Raw genomic sequence first — 17822 nt, forward strand, 5'->3', positions numbered from 1 at the left:
ACAGCATTCACTGTTTGGTACAAATGACATGTTACCTGTGTTCTACGTGTCAGTACAAACGCGGTGATACCAAATTTATATAGTATTTGAAATTTTTTGATACTTTTAAAAAAATGATAAACTTTGCAAAATAGAAAAAAAAATTTGTGTCATCATGTTCTAACACCTGTAACTTTTTCATATTTCCATGTATGGAGCTGGTTGTGGTGTCTTTTTATGCGGGACAAGATGACGTTTCTATTGATACCATTTGGGGAAAGATCTGATGGTTTGATCACTTTTTATTCAATTTTTTATAGGAGGCAAAGTGTTGAAAAAAACGCTTTTTGGCTGTTTTTATTTTTTTTGCCGCTACGCCGTTCGCAGTACGGGATAAATGTTTTAATATTCTAATAGTTCAGGCATTTTGGAGCGCAGGGATACCTAATATGTTTATGTTTAATGTTCTTTAATTACTTTTATAGCTGATCTAGGGAAAGGGGGGTGATTTGAACTTTTATATTTTTTTATTTTTTTAATACTTTTAAAAACTTTTTTTTTTCTTCTGTTACATTTATGATCAGACCCCTTAGGTACCTTGAAACCTAGGGAGTCTGATCGCTCATACTATTCACTGCAATACTACAGTATTGCAGTGAATAGGAAAATCGCAGCACTCTGGCATCGTCTAATAGATCTAGTGCAGAGACAAGCCTGGAAGCCTTCAATAGGCTTCCGGCTGTCATAGCAACCGATCACCGCCCTCTTGTGACGTTCAGGAGGGCGGCGATCGGTGAAACATGGCGGCGCCCATGCCGCCGGCGCCGTTTACACACTGCGGTCACGTTTGACCGCAGTGTGTAAAGGGTTAACAGCAGCGATCGGCTCGGGCACCGACCGCTGCTGTTAGTGGCAGGTCCTGGCTGTATTATACAGCCGGCATCTGCCGTGTATGGAGCGAGCTCAGCGTGTGAGCTCGCTCCATACATCCCCATGCGACCCATGACGTACAGTTACGTCAAGGGTCGCTAAGGGGTTAATATCACAAAGTGTTACTGAAAAACTTTATAAAATAGTTTTTCCTCTCAGTTATGGTAATTTTTATTTTATATGGTGTCATCGGGGGTGGGGCTATAACCTTTAGTAACGGCGTTTTATTGTCGTATTATTTTTATTTCTTTATTATTTTATTTACATAATTTTTTTAAACTTTTCTAGTAATTTTTTTTTTTTTCAGATAGTGTCCCCATAAGGTCATAAGAGACTTTTGGGGACATCTGATCACTTTTTGTTGTGTTGGAGACTGATTTCCCCTGCACCTGGGGCTGGTACAGCAGGAGGAATACAGCCTCTTGCACGTTGTATATTCAGCGTGTAGAGCTGATCTGGGTCCTGTAGGACCCAGCAACTCTTAGCAGGGGTGAACCTGCCCCTTTTGCCGCCCGAGGCGAACAACAGAACCCCCCCCCCCGGGCGGCGCAAAGGGGGCGGGGCTTAGCGGTGTTCGCAGGCACGGAGAGGACCTGCTCTCTGCCTGAGCTTGAGGGGAGGCCGCTGCTCCAGCAGCTTCCCCAATCCACTGCTCGGAGCTAAGCCAGTCCAGGACAGCTTGTCCTGGACTGGCTTAGGTAAGCAAAAATGCCGCCCTCCCTTGGGCCCTGGCATAGCGCCGCCTGAAGTGGTCGCTTCAGGCCGCCTCATGGGAGGTGCGGCACTGACTCTTAGGGTGTATTCACACGGAGTTTTGTAGCGCTGATTTTGCCAGAGTAACTCAAGTAAAGAATCGGCACTGAAAAAAAAGACAATTGACTTCAATGGGTTCCATTTTACGCGCGTAAAATGGAACCCATTTAAGTCAATGGGAGTCTTTTTTTCAGTGCTGATTCTTTACTCGAGTTATCGTGGCAAAATCAGCGCCACAAAACTCTGTGTGAATACACCCTTTGAAGATGCTGAGCCTGGCAGATCACGTGACCACCGGGTTAGATGGCGGCCACTTCATGGCGCCACCCATAGCTGTGTGTACAGAGCTCGAGAAGGCAGGGAAGGTAATAAACCTTCTATCTGGGAGCTCCATCTGAAGTTACAGCCGGCTGCTGTCAGAACAAGGCAACTACCTTCCAGGCAGTTTATAGTCTGGGCAGTCCGGAAGTGGTTAAAGCAATGTTGCACAATATGATTTTGCTTCAACATGCATGTCTGTGATTGCTATAGATTGTAATTAACTGTCTACACCTACACAAATACACAAGGATATTAAAACAAAAAAAAACTGGCCACTATACAAAAACAAATATGAGAAAGACAAACAGTTGTAGTAGCATGTGACACAATTGATTTCTGTGGAAGTGATGTCTCATGCGACATAAAGTCGAGCGAGGGTGGGTTTTTTTGTGTGACTGTTACATCACAGTTGAAACATGCCACTTGCGACACCATAGAAACTCTTGTTTTGCGACAAATGTTGCTGCGTAATCGTACCCTAAGAGTCAGCCTTGAATTTTTGTAACTAAGTCCTGACTTTGGACACAGTTCAATCTGCCCCACAGTGACCCCACACAGTTCAATCTGCCCCACAGTGATCCACACACTGTACAATCTGTCCCACAGTGCCCCCCACACAGTACAATCTTCCCTGCAGTGGCCTCCACACACAGTACAATCTGCCCCACAGTTGCCCCCACAAAGGATTATATACTCCACAGTAGCCCCCCTCCCGACACAATATTACATGCTCCACTGTAGCTCCCCTCCCCACACAGAACTAAATGCTGCACAGTAGTTCCCCCTCCCCACACAGTATGAAATGTTCCACAGTAGTCCCCCTCCCCACACAGTATTAAATGCTGCACAGTAGTTCCCCCTCCCCACACAGTATTAAAGGGGCGCTATCATTGGGAAAAGTCATTTTTAACTAATCATATCCTTGCATAGCCTTTAGAAATGCTATTTCACACATACCTTTAGTATGTAAATGGCCTCAGTAGTTTTGAATAAGTGCGTTTTTATTCATATGCTAATGAGCTTCCAGCCAGCACAGTAAGTTCCTAGCAGCACTAGTCTCTGTTATTCTCTGCTATGTATGTGTACAAACAGGAAGCTGAGTCATCAGCAGCAGTCTGTGCTGTATATACACATAGGAAACAATAGCAAAGAGGGTGCACGATGCAGTCTAATTAGCATATGAATAAAAATGGACTTATTCAAAAACCATTGAGGCAATTTACATACTAAAGGTAGGTGTGGAATAGCATTTCTAAAGGCTATGCAAGGATGTGATTAGTTAAACTGCTATGTATGCAGTGCCGCACCTCTAATGGTGAGGTGAGGCGACGGTCTCAGGCGGGACTCCTTAGGGGGCGGCAGCCACGGCAGTTGAATTTTTTCCCCCCTAAACTAACACAGGAGAGGATCGCTCTGAAAACAACCTGAATGGTTCCTCTCCTGCGCTGGTTTAGACCTCTGCGTCATCACGCCGCCTGCGCTGAGACCCAGAGGTCTTATTGCCAAGTGAAGAGGAGGCGACAGCGGGAGCAGCGGCAAGGTCAGTAAGTAAAATACCTTTTTTTTTTTTTTAACCGCTATTACCGCTATCTACCGCTATTATTATACTCGGGGGTCTTTTCAGACCCCTGAATATAATAATCGGAGCCCCAGGGGAGATGAGGGAACATAATAAACAGCATTAATCACCTCTCCGGTATCCGATGTTCATCCTAGTAGGCTTCGGGCCTATGTGGTAATGTCCCAGACGTCAGGTGGTCTGGGATATTACCACATAGGCTCAAAGCCTGTGCTAGTAGTACCATACAGACCCGAAGCCTGTGCTATGGTAACAGCCTGTATGGTAACAGGCTGTTACCATACAGTCCACACTGAAAAAGATGGCTGAAGCAACCACAGAGTTGAAAAAGGCCCTAAGAAGTACCCTCCTGGAATCCAAAGGCCCTCAGCCCCCTGAGCAGGCAGAGCCAGCTGTGAACCTTTCTGTGCAGCAAATCCAGTTGATCAGCCCAGTCCAGCTTATTATTGAGGAGCACACCTCCTATTGAGGAGCAAGACTTATAGGTCTTGACTATCTCAATGCCTGACCCTTGGATCCCCACCGGAGTCAGAGCACTTCTCTGCTTACTAAAATTCACCACAATATCCTTGGTCTTCCCAGCATTAATCCTGAGGTGGTTCCGCTGGCACCATTCTACAAAATCCTGGTTTAAGTCTCTGCACTCCCTATCGTCACCGTCAGTGATGAGGCCTACTATTGCAGAATCATCGGAGTACTTTTGTAAGTAACAGCTAGATGAGTTGTGTGTTTGGGAAGCTGTCAAGCTGACCTGGCGCTGAACTCATTCCTTGTGCTGTGCCTGTGATTGTTCTGGCATCTCAGCAGCTCACTGATACGCCATATAATGAGCGTGTTGTTGGCACCGATGATCCCTCTCAGCTCCACTTGAGGAGAACTCTGTTGACTTCTGGCTATCTTCATAGCTGTCATTGTTTTAGAATTTTGCAACAAATTAGATTTTCTTTTTCCCAGCATGTTTAAAAGTAGCAAACTGCAAATTTGGATTAAAGGTGTTTTCCCATCCAGTGTTTCAGCATGTTGCTTGGAGCAGATCAGATAATATACAAAGGCATGTACACAATCCACTGAGGGTTAGCTAAGTGTTTACACACACAGTACCACATGCCTGAGTGTTCTGAGATAAGCTGCTACAAGAGCTGCTTAATATAGTATGTCGTGAAGCCATGTCATTTACTAGGATAAAAAGTAGCCTATATTTTAATCGAGGTTACCAACTATCTATGTGCTGAATTTCATTCAAATCTGTTCAGCCGTTTTTTTTTGTGATTGAGGAACAAACACTCAAACATCCAAACTTTCACATTTATAATATTAGTAGTAAGTATAGTATATATATAATATACAGTACTAGCAGGAGCAGGGGCGTAACTACCATAGAGGCAGCGGAGGCGGCTGCCACAGGGCCTGGGCCATTAGGGGGCCCGGTGACAGCCACTACCGCTGCGTTTATTTTTTTTTAATAGGCCGTTACGGGCCCTATTCACTTGCCGACACTATACTGTGTAGAGGGGCCACTATGGGACATAATACTGTGTGCAGGGGACACTATGGGGGATAATACTGTGTGCAGGGGACACTATTGGGGATAATACTGTGTGCAGGGGACACTATTGGGGATAATACTGTGTGCAGGGGCCACTATGGGGGATAATACTGTGTGCAGGGGCCACTATGGGGGATAATACTGTGTGCAGGGGCCACTATTGGACATAATACTGTGTGCAGGGGCCACTAAGGGACATAAGAGAGTGCGGAGGAGGGGGTCGGTCGAGGTCTTCGACATCTGTGTTGGTTGGGGGGGGGGAGCCCCATGTCAAAAGTTCACCACGGGGCCCCGCCATTCCTAGTTACGCCACTGAGCAGGAGTACCCGGCTTCGCATGGGTATATTACATTTTATGTTTGTGTAGTGGCCCCATAACAATTGTCCAATTTTGCACTGTGTATTTTGTATGTGGTTTGTGTGTATGTCCATAAGCCTCATGTGATTATGTGTATCTCATTTTGGATATCAGTGAAAAACCTGTGATCAGTTGTTATGGATACCTGGAGTAAAGCTGTATCTAATCCTTCCCCGTGTAGTACTGTGTTTAGATGCAAGTATCTAATCATTGTTGGTGTGATACTCTGTGCAGATGCACATATCTAATCCTCCGGTGTGTGGTATTGTGTGCAGTGGCGCGTATCTAATCCTACGGCGTGTGGAACTGTGTAGATGCGCGTATCTAATCCTATAGCATGTGGTACTGTGTGCAGACGCGTGTATCTAATCCTATGGCGTGTACAACTGTGTAAAGACGCGCGTATCTAATCCTCTGGCGTGTGGAACTGTAAGCAGACGCGCGTATCTAATCCTATGGCATTTGTTACTGTGTGTAGACGTGCTTATCTAATCCTCGGGTGTGTGGAACTATGTGCAGATGCGCGTATCCAATCCTCTGGCATGTGGTATTGTGTGCAGACACATGTATCCAATCCCCCGGCGTATGGTACTTTGTGCAGACGCGCGTATCTTATCCTCTGGCATGTGAAACTGTGTGCAGACGCACGTATCTAATACTACGGCATGTAGTACTGTGTGCAGACGTGCGTTTCTAATCCTCTGGCAGATGGAACTGTGTGCAGATGTGCATATCCAATCCTCTGGCATGTGGTACTGTGTGCAGATGCGCGTATCTAATCCTCTGGCAGTGGTACTATGTGAAGACATGCGTATCTATCCTCTGGCGTGTTGAACTGTGTGCAGATGTGTGTATCTAATCCTCCCCCGTGTGGTACTTTGTGCAGACACACGTATCTAATCCTTCAGCATGTGGAACTGTGTGCAGATGTGCATATCTAACCCTCGGCCATGTGGTACTGTGCAGACGCATGTATCTAATCCTCCCCTGTGTGGCATTTTGTGAAGAGGCACATATCTAATCCTACGGCATGTGGTACTGTGTGCAGACGCGTGTATCAAGATACAAATGATACATTTATTAGTATTACCAAAGAATAAAACATTTGGTGTTGCCAAAGCAGAAAGAAGGTTGGGGGTGGTGGAGGGAGATGGGCACGGGGTTCGTGGGTTGGGGGTTTGAGTGTCTTTAGGGTCTCCTCGTTCTTGTTTGGGGCAATTGGGTGTTGGTGGGTATGGGGTAAACAGGTGATGGGGGGGCTTAGGGGGGTTTATTAGTCCAGGGGGGATGGGTGGTTTGATAGGTCTTGTTTGGTGATAGCTGGACACGTATTGAGCAGCAATCTCCACAGTGGCCTCTTCTTCTCCCAGTAGGTTGTAGAGTTTCCTTTTCTCGTCTGCAGATGTGAAGTCTGGGATGTGGGCAGAGAGTCTTTGGTAGTAGACGTCCCTCACAGCTGTGTATTTGGTGCAGGGTAGCAGGAAGTGGGTCTCGTCTTCTAGGGCCCACTGATCACAGTGCTGGCACAGTCTGTTTTCCCGTGGCTTGTACGTCTGCCTGTGTCGCCCCGTCTCCATCTCTAGGTTGTGGGCACTCAGTCTGTACCGACTCAGGGCTTGTCTGTGTTTGGGGTGGGGTATTCTCTCCAGGTAGGGGGCCATAGTGTAGTCCCTTTGTAGGGATTGGTACACGGTGAGTTTCTTGGAGTTACCGTATTTTTCGGACTATAAGACGCACTGGACTATAAGACGCACCACAGGTTTTAGAGGAGAAAAATAGGGAAAAAAAATTTTCAGGCAAAAAATGGTAAAATATTTAATATATGGGAGTTGTAGTTTTGGAACAGCTGCAAGGCCATATTGACAGGTGACCCTGCAGCTGTACGGGGATGTATAGGGCGTTTTTTTTGTGGGGCCAGGTGTAGACCGGGCATTTTCAGACACAGGGATCACTGTTTCACAGTAATGTTATACTTTTATATGTATTCTAGGGAAAGGAGGTGAACTTTTATTTATTTTATTTTTTATTATATTTTTTTAAGTGTTTTTTTTTTTTTTTTTTTTTACTATTTTAATATCCCCCGCCTAGGGGGCTTGAACCTGCAATCATTTGATTGCAAGTCCCATAGACGGCAATACAAGTGTATTGCCGTCTATGGGAGATTCTATACATTACTATCGCGGAGGGTCATAGACCAGCCGCGATAGTAATATATATCTATGACAGGCCTGGGAGCCTTCATTAGGCTCCCGGCTGTCATCGAAACAGGTCGGCTCCTGCGGCCTCGCCGTGCAGGAGCCGGCCTGCATCACTAAAGGTATGAGGCCGGGGGGGGGGCTAACTGACTGCCGGGACCTGCGGAGGAGCAGTGGGTTTGCAGCATGGCCGTGCTACTGTCACCACTGGTTTTCTTCAGCGGCAGTAGCGCGGCAATCCGCAGGTCCGCAGCTAAGACAGTCCCCGGCATCTGCTGTAATAGGCCGGCGGATGCCGGGGAGTGTCTTAGCTGCCGGGGCCTACAGTATTGTCACACTCCTGCCGCTGAAGAAAACCAGCGGTGGCAATAGCGCGGCAATCTGCAGGCCCCGGCAGCTAAGACACTCCCCGGCATCCGCCGGTCTATTACAGCAGATGCCGGGGACTGTCTTAGCTGCCGGGGCCTGCGGATTGCCACGCTACTGCCGCTGAAGAAAACCAGCGGTGGCAGTAGCGCGGCCATGCTGCAAACCCACATTCAGACTATAAGACGCACCCTCATTTTCCTCCGAAATTTTGGGGAAAAATGCGTCTTATAGTCCGAAAAATACGGTATTTATTTGTTTCTCCATTCCTCTATGTACTGCTCTCTGTTTGCCTCTGTGGTCGCCTTTATTTCGGCCTTGGTTATCATCTGTTGGTGTTTTTAGTTTGGTGGTTGGCTCTTGTTTGGTTGGGGGGTGTTGGGTTTGCTCAGGTCTTTGTGGCTTAGCCATGCTTGGTGGTGGTAGGAGTCGGGGTTGCTCCGCTGGATGTGCGCCTGGAAAGCTAGAGCCCTCTTCTGTATGGTGAGCCATAGGGGGAGTCTGTCTAGCTCTGCCCTGCAGGCCATGTTGGAGGTGTTGCGATAGACATGGAGCAGGTATTTGGTAGAACTCCAGGTGGAAGTTTCTGTTGGGCTAGAGTCCCATTTTGGCTGGTCTGGGTAGGTGGCTGGGCCCCAAACATCACTGCCATAGAGAAGGACCGGAGCAATAGCTGCGTCTAATATCTTCAGCCAGACCCTCACCGGTGGTTTGAGGTGGTACAGTTGTCTTCTGATGGCGTAGAAGGTTCTGCAGGCTTTTCCTCTCAGGGTTTCTATTGCTGCTTTGAAGCTTCCTGATTGGCTGAGCTCCAGCCCCAGGTCGGTGTAGCTGTTTGTTTTCTCCAGTGTGGAGCCGTTCAGTGTGAATTGTGGGGTGGGGGCTTTGTTGTGGCCCTTCTTCTGAAGTACCATGACTTTGGTCTTCTTGTGGTTGATGGGTAGAGCCCATGTGGTGCTGAATTTTTCAAGCACTGACAGGCTTTCTTGGAGGTCTTTCTCGGTGGGGGACAGGAGTAGGAGGTCGTCGGCGTATAGCAGGAACTTCACCTTACGGTCCTTCAGGGTGAGGCCTGGGGTTGGTGAGGCCTCCAGGGCTGTAGCCAGTTCATTGATGTAGATATTGAAGAGCGTTGTGTTCAGGCTACAGCCTTATCTGACCCCTCGGGCCTGTTGGAAGTATGCTGTCCTTTTCCCATTCACCTTAATAATAATAATAATAATAATAAATTTTATTTATATAGCGCCAACATATTCCGCAGCGCTGTACAATTTGTAGGGTTCAAATACAGACAGAAAGATACATTACAAAGAAAGTCGTTTCACACAATGGGACAGAGGGCCCTGCTCGCAAGAGCTTACAATCTATGTGGTAGAGGGGGTGACACAAGAGGTAGCAGGGGCGATATTGCTTATGCAGAGGTCAGACACTTTTGTAATAGAGGTGACTGTCATTACACAAACATAAAACTTTATGAGCCGTCAACAGTCGTGTCCTTTAACATGTGGATGGAGCTTGGACAGATAAAGTTATCCTGAGATGACATCATATCATGTGGGGTAATGTGGGAGCGGGGACAGAAGAGGGTTAAGGGTTAACGTTAGAGATTGTGATAGGCTTGTCTGAAAAGATGGGTCTTTAGTTTGCGTTTGAAGCTGTAGAAATTGGGAGTTAATCTGATTGTCCGGGGTAGAGCATTCCAGAGAAGTGGTGCAGCTCGGGAGAAGTCTTGTATACGAGCGTGGGAGGTTCTGATAATAGAGGATGCAAGTGTTAGGTCATTGAGCGAATGGAGGGCACGGGTTGGGCGGTAGACAGAGATGAGGGAGGAAATGTATGGAGGTGCGGTATTATGGAGAGCCTTGTGGATGAGAGTGATAACTTTATATTTTATTCTATATTGAATAGGCAGCCAATGTAGCGACTGGCAAAGAGGCATCGCTGTAGCGTCTAGACCAGGGGTGGGCAATTAATTTTCCCATGGGGCCACATGAGAAATTTTAACGGTTCTAGAGGGCCATGTGCGCCATGGCAAATTTAGCTCCACCCACTTCTCTGCTGATTCTGCCCATTCTCAATCATTTTTCCATGTGCCCCACAAAGTAAAATCCTCCTACAATCACCCTAACATTATACCCCCCCCCCCCACACACATTATAACGTTTCCCTCCAAATGTCCCACAGTATTAAAGAGGACCTTTCATCAGATCGGGCACATGCAGTTTTATATACTGCTGGAAAGCTGACAGTGTGCTGAATTCAGCGCACTGTCGGCTTTCCCGATCTGTGCCCGGTGTAAAGCGCTATCGGTCCCGGTACTTTAGCGCTTTAGTGTCAGAAGGGCGTTTCTGACAGCCAGGGACGCCCTTCTGCCCAGCAGCGCCTATCGCGCTGTACTGTGTGAGCGGGGAGGAACGCCCCCTCCCTCTGCTCACACAGCTAGTCCATAGACAAGTGTTATCAAGAGGGGAGGGGGCATTCCTCCCCATTCTTAGAGCACAGCGTGATAGGCACTGCTAGGCAGAAGGGCGTCCCTGGCTAAGTGTCAGAAATGCCCTTCTGACTGTAAAGCCCTACGGTACCGATAGCGCTTTACATCGGGCACAGATCGGGAAAGCCGATAGTGCGCTGAATTCAGCGCACTGTCAGCTTTCCAACAGTATATAAAACTGCATGAAAGGCCCTCTTTAAGTCCTTTCCTGGTGCCCCAGTATAAACCAGCAGAAACTAGAGGGGACATTAAACTGGGGCAGCTGGAGGGAGACGTCGCCCTCCAGCTACCCCCCATGGTTTAATATCCTTCTTCAGCTGCCCCAGTTTAATGTCACCCTCCATCTGTCCCCTAGTTTAATGTCCCCCCCATGTGTATTCAGTTTAACTGCCCCCTACATCTGCCCCTAGTTCCCCCCTCTTGCTCACACATGCTGTCTCTTCTCTCTTCATGCTCTCACATGCTGTCTCTTCTCTGTACAGCAGCCTCCATTGCCAGCAGCTTACAGAGAGCACACAGTCCCGTGTGGCTCCGCCCACTAACGAGTCATAGCCTATCCTGGTGATAGGCTGTGATGACATCATCACAGGTCCTCTCTCTATCATTCAGCAGCCCCCATTGCCAGCAGCCTGGTGACATCATCACAGGTCCTTGAAGAATCTTACAGTAGTTATGCGGGCCGCATAGAAGCAGTCAGAGGGTCGGATGTGGCCCGCGGGCCGCACATTGCCCAGGTCTGGTCTAGACTCATAGATAAGCCTGGCCGCTGCATTCAGAATAGATTGTAGAGGGGAGAGTTTAGTGAGGGGAAGACCGATTAGTAAGGAGTTATAATAATCAAGGCGAGAATGAATCAGAGAGACAATAAGTGTCTTTAGTGTATCTCTGGTGAGGAAAGGGCGTATCCTGGAGATGTTCTTGAGGTGGAGGTGACATGAACGTGCGAGTGATTCAACATGAGGGGTGAAGGAAAGGTCTGCGTCAAACATGACCCCGAGGCAGCGGGCCTGCTGCCTAGGAGTTATAGTAAGGCCTGACCTTCACACTGCACTGGTTTCCAGTGTAGGAGCTCTTGATGACGTCGTACGTTCTTCCTCCTATTCCACTCTCTAGGAGTTTTAGGAGCAGGCCTGGGTGCCATACTGAGTTGAACGCCTTCTTAAAGTCCACGAAGCAGGCAAATATCTTGCCTCTTTTGGTGTTGTGGACGTGGGTCTTGATGAGGCTGTGCAGGGTGTAGATATGGTCTGTGGTGCGGTGGTTTGGCATGAACCCTGCTTGGCTCTTGCTGAGGACCCCGTGTTGTGTGAGGAAAGTGAGGATTCTATGGTTGATGATGCTGTTGAACAGTTTCCCCAGCGTGCTGCGACACAGATTCCTCTGTAGTTGTTGGGGTCGTATTGGTCTGCATTCTTGTAGATGGGGGTTATGAGGCCTTTGTTCCAGTCTTGTGGGAAGTGTCCTGCATTGAGGACTAGGGTGAATAGCTTTGCCAGTGCCGCGTGTATTGCTGGAGGGCTGTATTTGATCATCTCTGGTAGGATGCTGTCAGGGCCGCTGGCTTTTTTGCCTTTCAGCAAGGCAATTCTTTCCAGTATGTCTTTAATGATGAATCCAGAGGGTTCTAGAAGTCTTTGAAGACTTTCTCCATATCCTTCAGTTTGGTGATTATCTGTTGCTGTTCTGGGGTTAGGTCTTCTTCAGGGATGTTTTTGTAGAGACCTCTGAAGTAGTTGAGCCAGATATTGCCGTTTTGGATGTGGAGGGAGTTTTTCTTGGGCTTTGTGCCCATATGGTGCCAGGTCTCCCAGAATGAGCTGTCTTTGAGGGAGTCCTCTAGTTGCTCTATTTTGTGAGAGAGGTACCTCTGTTTCTTCTCTCTGAGGATTCCTTTGTAACGCTTATTGTCGTTGGCTTCCCTCGCCTCCTTGTTGTTGGGGTCTCTGTGATTTTGGTTGGAGGCTGTTCTTAGGGTACGGCGTAATGCTCTGCAGTCGCTGTCGAACCATTTGTGGGACTGTTTGGTTTGTCTTATGGGTTTGGTTCGTTTTAGGCCTGCTAGTTCTGCTGTGGTCTGTAGGATGTACTTGAGATCCTTCACAGCTCTGGTGACTCCCTGTTGGTCCGGGGAGCAGCCGATGAAGATCGGGGGTGAGGTCAATTAAACGAGTAGCGCAGTTTAAGGTGGACTGGAGAGGGGCGATGGTGTTTGCTGGGAGTTCATGGAGAAGGGTGTTGCAGTAGTCTTAAGCGGGAGATTATGAGGGCCTAGACGAGCATCTTAATAGTTTCAGGGGTGAGGAAGGAGCGGATTCGATGGATTTTCTTGAGTTGGAGGCGGCAGGAAGTGTTGAGGGTTTGAACGTGTAATTTGAAGGATAGGTCGGAGTCCAGGGTTACCACAAGGCATCGGGCCTGTGGGACAGGGGTAATTGTGGTTCCATTAACTTTGATAGATGGGTCAGGTGGAGGGATCATACGGGGTGGGGTGAAGATGATGAACTCTGTTTTCTCCATGTTGAGTTTGAGAAAGCGGGAGGAGAGGAAGGAGGCTACAGGTGCTAAACAATCTGGAACTCTGGCCAGCAGGGAGGTAACGTCTGGTCCTGAGATGTATATTTGGGTGTCATCGGCATAGCAATGGTATTGAAAACCATGAGATTCTATGAGTTGGCCCAGGCCAAGGGTGTAGATGGAGAACAGGAGGCGTCCTAGGACGGAGCCTTGGGGCACACCTACAGAGAAAGGGCGTGGTGAGGAGGTGGTGTGCAAGTGGAACGCTGAATGTGCAGTCGGTGAGGTATGAGGAGATCCAGGAAAGGGCCAGGTCTGAGATAACAAAGGAATGAGAGAATTTCTAACAGGAGGGAGTGGTCAACTTTGTCAAAGGCAGAGGAGAGGTCAAGGAGGAGGAGGACAGACTAATGGCGCTTGGCTTTGGCGGTTAGAAGGTCATTAGTGATTTTTGTTAGGGCAGTTTCAGTGGAGTGACGGGGTCTGAAGCCTGACTGTAGTCTGTCAAAGAGCAGGTTGGATGAGAGATAGGAGAGTTCTGAGTGGACGTGTTGCTCAAGCAGTTTTGAGGCGTACGGGAGTAGTGAGATGGAACGATAGTTAACTGGAGAGGACGGGTCGAGGGACAGTTTCTTAAAGTATAGGTGTGACTGTGGCGTGTTTGAAGGCAGAGGGGAAGGATCCATTGGCTAGAGATAGGTTGAAGAGATGGGTTAGGGCCGGAGTAACGACTTCAGTGAGTTTGGGGATGAGATGTAACTGGATCGGGTCAAGTGCGCAGGAGGTGAGGTGGGATTTGGAGATTAGGGAGGAGAGTTTTTCATCAGTGATGGTGGAGAAACAGGTCAAGGATGGTGAGCAGTGAGCAGTTGGGTAGAGGGGTTGTCGGGGGAGTAGGGTGAGACTGTCGCTGATGGTGTCAATTTTGTTTTGAAGTAAGGGGGCGTTCACACTACCGTCGGTGTCCGACATGTAGTGTCCGCTCAAAATCTGTCACGGACACTAGGAGCGGACACTAGATGTGTCCGTGACACCTGTCATTCAAATGAATGGGCATCGGGTGCGTTCTTTTGCACTCCGTGCCCGTCCTTCCCTGTCCGCAAGAGAAGATGTCCGACTTCTCAAGCAGACAGAGGAACCCTGCATGCAGGGCTTTTCTGTCCGCTTGAGAAGTCGGACATCTTCTCTTGCGGACAGGGAAGGACGGGCACGGAGTGCAAAAGAACGCACCCGATGCCCATTCATTTGAATGACAGGTGTCACGGACACATCTAGTGTCCGCTCCTAGTGTCCGTGATAGATTTTGAGCGGACACTAGGAGCGGACACTACATGTCGGACACCGACGGTAGTGTGAACGCTCCCTAAGAGGCAAAGTCGTCAGCTGAGATAAGTGATGTCGGAGGGGGCGCAGGGAGTTGAAGGTGGTGAATAGCTGTTTGGGATTGCGAGAGAGTGCAGATATGAGTGTGGTGAAGTAGAACTGCTTTGCAGAGGTGAGTGTGTTCTTAAATGTGAGAACTGCCTCTTTGTAACTGAGGAAGTCTTCCTGGGAGTGGCTTTTCTTCCAGAGGCGTTTTGCAACCCGCAAGGCATGTCTCAGTTTTTTAGTCAGGTCGGTGTGCCAGGGTTACCTATTGATCATTCGGGCTCTGGTGTTTGTGTAGAGGGCCACAGAGTCAAGGGCTGAGGTAATGGTGGTGTTATAGAAGGCATCAGTGGCATCTGTGTCCTGGAGTGAGGATATGTCAGCGAGTGGTAGGAGAGAGTCTGAGAGGGTGCAGGTGTCAAGGCGGTTGAGGTTCCTGCGGGGGCGTCTTGGTTTAGAGGTTGGGGTGTCTATTGGAGAGGGCAGAGACTCCGCCCATTCTCATTCATTTTCCATGTGCCCCCACACAGTATAATCCTCCTACAGTCACCCGTAAATTATATGTCCCCCCTCTATCTCTCCCCCAGTTTCATATACACCCTTCATCTGCCCCCAGTTTCATGTCCCCCCTCCATCTCTGCCCCCAGTTTCATGTCCCCCATCTCTACCCCCAGATTCATGTCCCCCCATCTCTGCCCCAGTTTCATGTCCCCCCATCTCTGCCCCCAGATTCATGTCCCCCCATCTCTGCCCCCAGATTCATGTCCCCTCCATCTCTGCCCCCAGATTCATGTCCCTCCATCTCTGCCCCCAGATTCATGTCCCCCATCTCTTCCCCCAGATTCATGTCCCCTCCATCTCTGCCCCCAGATTCATGTCCCTCCATCTCTGCCCCCAGATTCATGTCCCCCCATTTCTGCCCCCAGATTCATGTCCCTCCATCTCTGCCCACAGTTTCATGTCCCCCATCTCTACCCCCAGATTCATGTCCCCATCCCTGCCCCCAGATTCATGTCCCCACATTCATGTCCCCCCATCTCTGCCCCCAGATTCATGTCCCTCCATCTCTGCCCCCAGATTCATGTCCCTCCATCTCTGCCCCGATTCATGTCCCCCATCTCTTCCCCCAGATTCATGTCCCCTCCATCTCTGCCCCCAGATTCATGTCCCTCCAGCTCTGCCCCCAGATTCATGTCCCCCCATTTCTGCCCCCAGATTCATGTCCCTCCATCTCTGCCCACAGTTTCATGTCCCCCATCTCTACCCCAAGATTCATGTCCCCCATCTCTGCCCCAGTTTCATGTCCCCCATCTCTGCCCCCAGATTCATGTCCCCCATCTCTGCCCCCAGATTCATGTCCCCACATCTCTGCCCCCAGATTCATGTCCCTCCATCTCTGCCCCCAGATTCATGTCCCTCCATCTCTGCCCCCAGATTCATGTCCCCCATCTCTTCCCCCAGATTCATGTCCTCTCCATCTCTGCCCCCAGATTCATGTCCCTCCATCTCTGCCCCCAGATTCATGTCCCCCCATTTCTGCCCCCAGATTCATGTCCCCCCATTTCTGCCCCCAGATTCATGTCCCTCCATCTCTGCCCACAGTTTCATGTCCCCCATCTCTACCCCCAGATTCATGTCCCCCATCTCTGCCCCAGGTTCATGTCCCCCCATCTCTGCCCCCAGATTCATGTCCCCACATCTCTGCCCCCAGATTCATGTCCCCCCATCTCTGCCCCCAGATTCATGTCCCTCCATCTCTGCCCCCAGATTCATGTCCCCACATCTCTTCCCCCAGATTCATGTCCCCCCATCTCTGCCCCCAGATTCATGTCCCTCCATCTCTTCCCCCAGATTCATGTCCCCACATCTCTTCCCCCAGATTCATGTCCCCTCCATCTCTGCCCCCCGATTCATGTCCCCACATCTCTGCCCCCAGATTCATGTCCCTCCATCTCTGCCCCCAGATTCATGTCCCCATATCTCTGCCCCCAGATTCATGTCATGTCCCCCATCTCTGCCCCCAGATTTATGTCCCCCCATTTCTACCCCCAGATTCATGTCCTCTCCATCTCTGCCCCCAGATTCATGTCCCTCCATCTCTGCCCACAGTTTCATGTCCCCCATCTCTACCCCCAGATTCATGTCCTCCATCTCTGCCCCCAGATTCATGTCCCTCCAGCTCTGCCCCCAGATTCATGTCCCCCCATTTCTGCCCCCAGATTCATGTCCCTCCATCTCTGCCCACAGTTTCATGTCCCCCATCTCTACCCCAAGATTCATGTCCCCCATCTCTGCCCCAGTTTCATGTCCCCCATCTCTGCCCCCAGATTCATGTCCCCCATCTCTGCCCCCAGATTCATGTCCCCACATCTCTGCCCCCAGATTCATGTCCCTCCATCTCTGCCCCCAGATTCATGTCCCTCCATCTCTGCCCCCAGATTCATGTCCCCCATCTCTTCCCCCAGATTCATGTCCTCTCCATCTCTGCCCCCAGATTCATGTCCCTCCATCTCTGCCCCCAGATTCATGTCCCCCCATTTCTGCCCCCAGATTCATGTCCCCCCATTTCTGCCCCCAGATTCATGTCCCTCCATCTCTGCCCACAGTTTCATGTCCCCCATCTCTACCCCCAGATTCATGTCCCCCATCTCTGCCCCAGGTTCATGTCCCCCCATCTCTGCCCCCAGATTCATGTCCCCACATCTCTGCCCCCAGATTCATGTCCCCCCATCTCTGCCCCCAGATTCATGTCCCTCCATCTCTGCCCCCAGATTCATGTCCCCACATCTCTTCCCCCAGATTCATGTCCCCCCATCTCTGCCCCCAGATTCATGTCCCTCCATCTCTTCCCCCAGATTCATGTCCCCACATCTCTTCCCCCAGATTCATGTCCCCTCCATCTCTGCCCCCCGATTCATGTCCCCACATCTCTGCCCCCAGATTCATGTCCCTCCATCTCTGCCCCCAGATTCATGTCCCCATATCTCTGCCCCCAGATTCATGTCATGTCCCCCATCTCTGCCCCCAGATTTATGTCCCCCCATTTCTACCCCCAGATTCATGTCCTCTCCATCTCTGCCCCCAGATTCATGTCCCTCCATCTCTGCCCACAGTTTCATGTCCCCCATCTCTACCCCCAGATTCATGTCCTCCTTCTCTGCCCCAGGTTCATGTCCCCCCATCTCTGCCCCCAGATTCATGTTCCCCCATCTCTGCCCCCAGATTCATGTCCCCCCATCTCTGCCCCCAGATTCATGTCCCTCCATCTCTGCCCCAGATTCATGTCCCCACATCTCTGCCCCCAGATTCATGTCCCTCCATCTCTGCCCCCAGATTCATGTCCCCCATCTCTGCCCCCAGATTTATGTCCCCCCATTTCTACCCCCAGATTCATGTCCCCCCATCTCTGCTCACAGTTTCATG

At 49.7% G+C, this 17822-nt stretch overlaps 1 protein-coding gene across 1 annotated transcript in view; it reads right to left on the minus strand.

The window, feature by feature from the left end:
- Positions 1–17822, minus strand: part of LOC142217007 (actin-related protein 2/3 complex subunit 1A-A) — a 248285-nt gene that overhangs the window by 136988 nt on the left and 93475 nt on the right. The gene's annotated exons all lie outside the window — the stretch shown is intronic.

The sequence above is a fragment of the Leptodactylus fuscus genome, chromosome 8, assembly GCF_031893055.1.
Source record: "Leptodactylus fuscus isolate aLepFus1 chromosome 8, aLepFus1.hap2, whole genome shotgun sequence".
Taxonomy (NCBI): Eukaryota; Metazoa; Chordata; class Amphibia; order Anura; family Leptodactylidae; genus Leptodactylus; species Leptodactylus fuscus.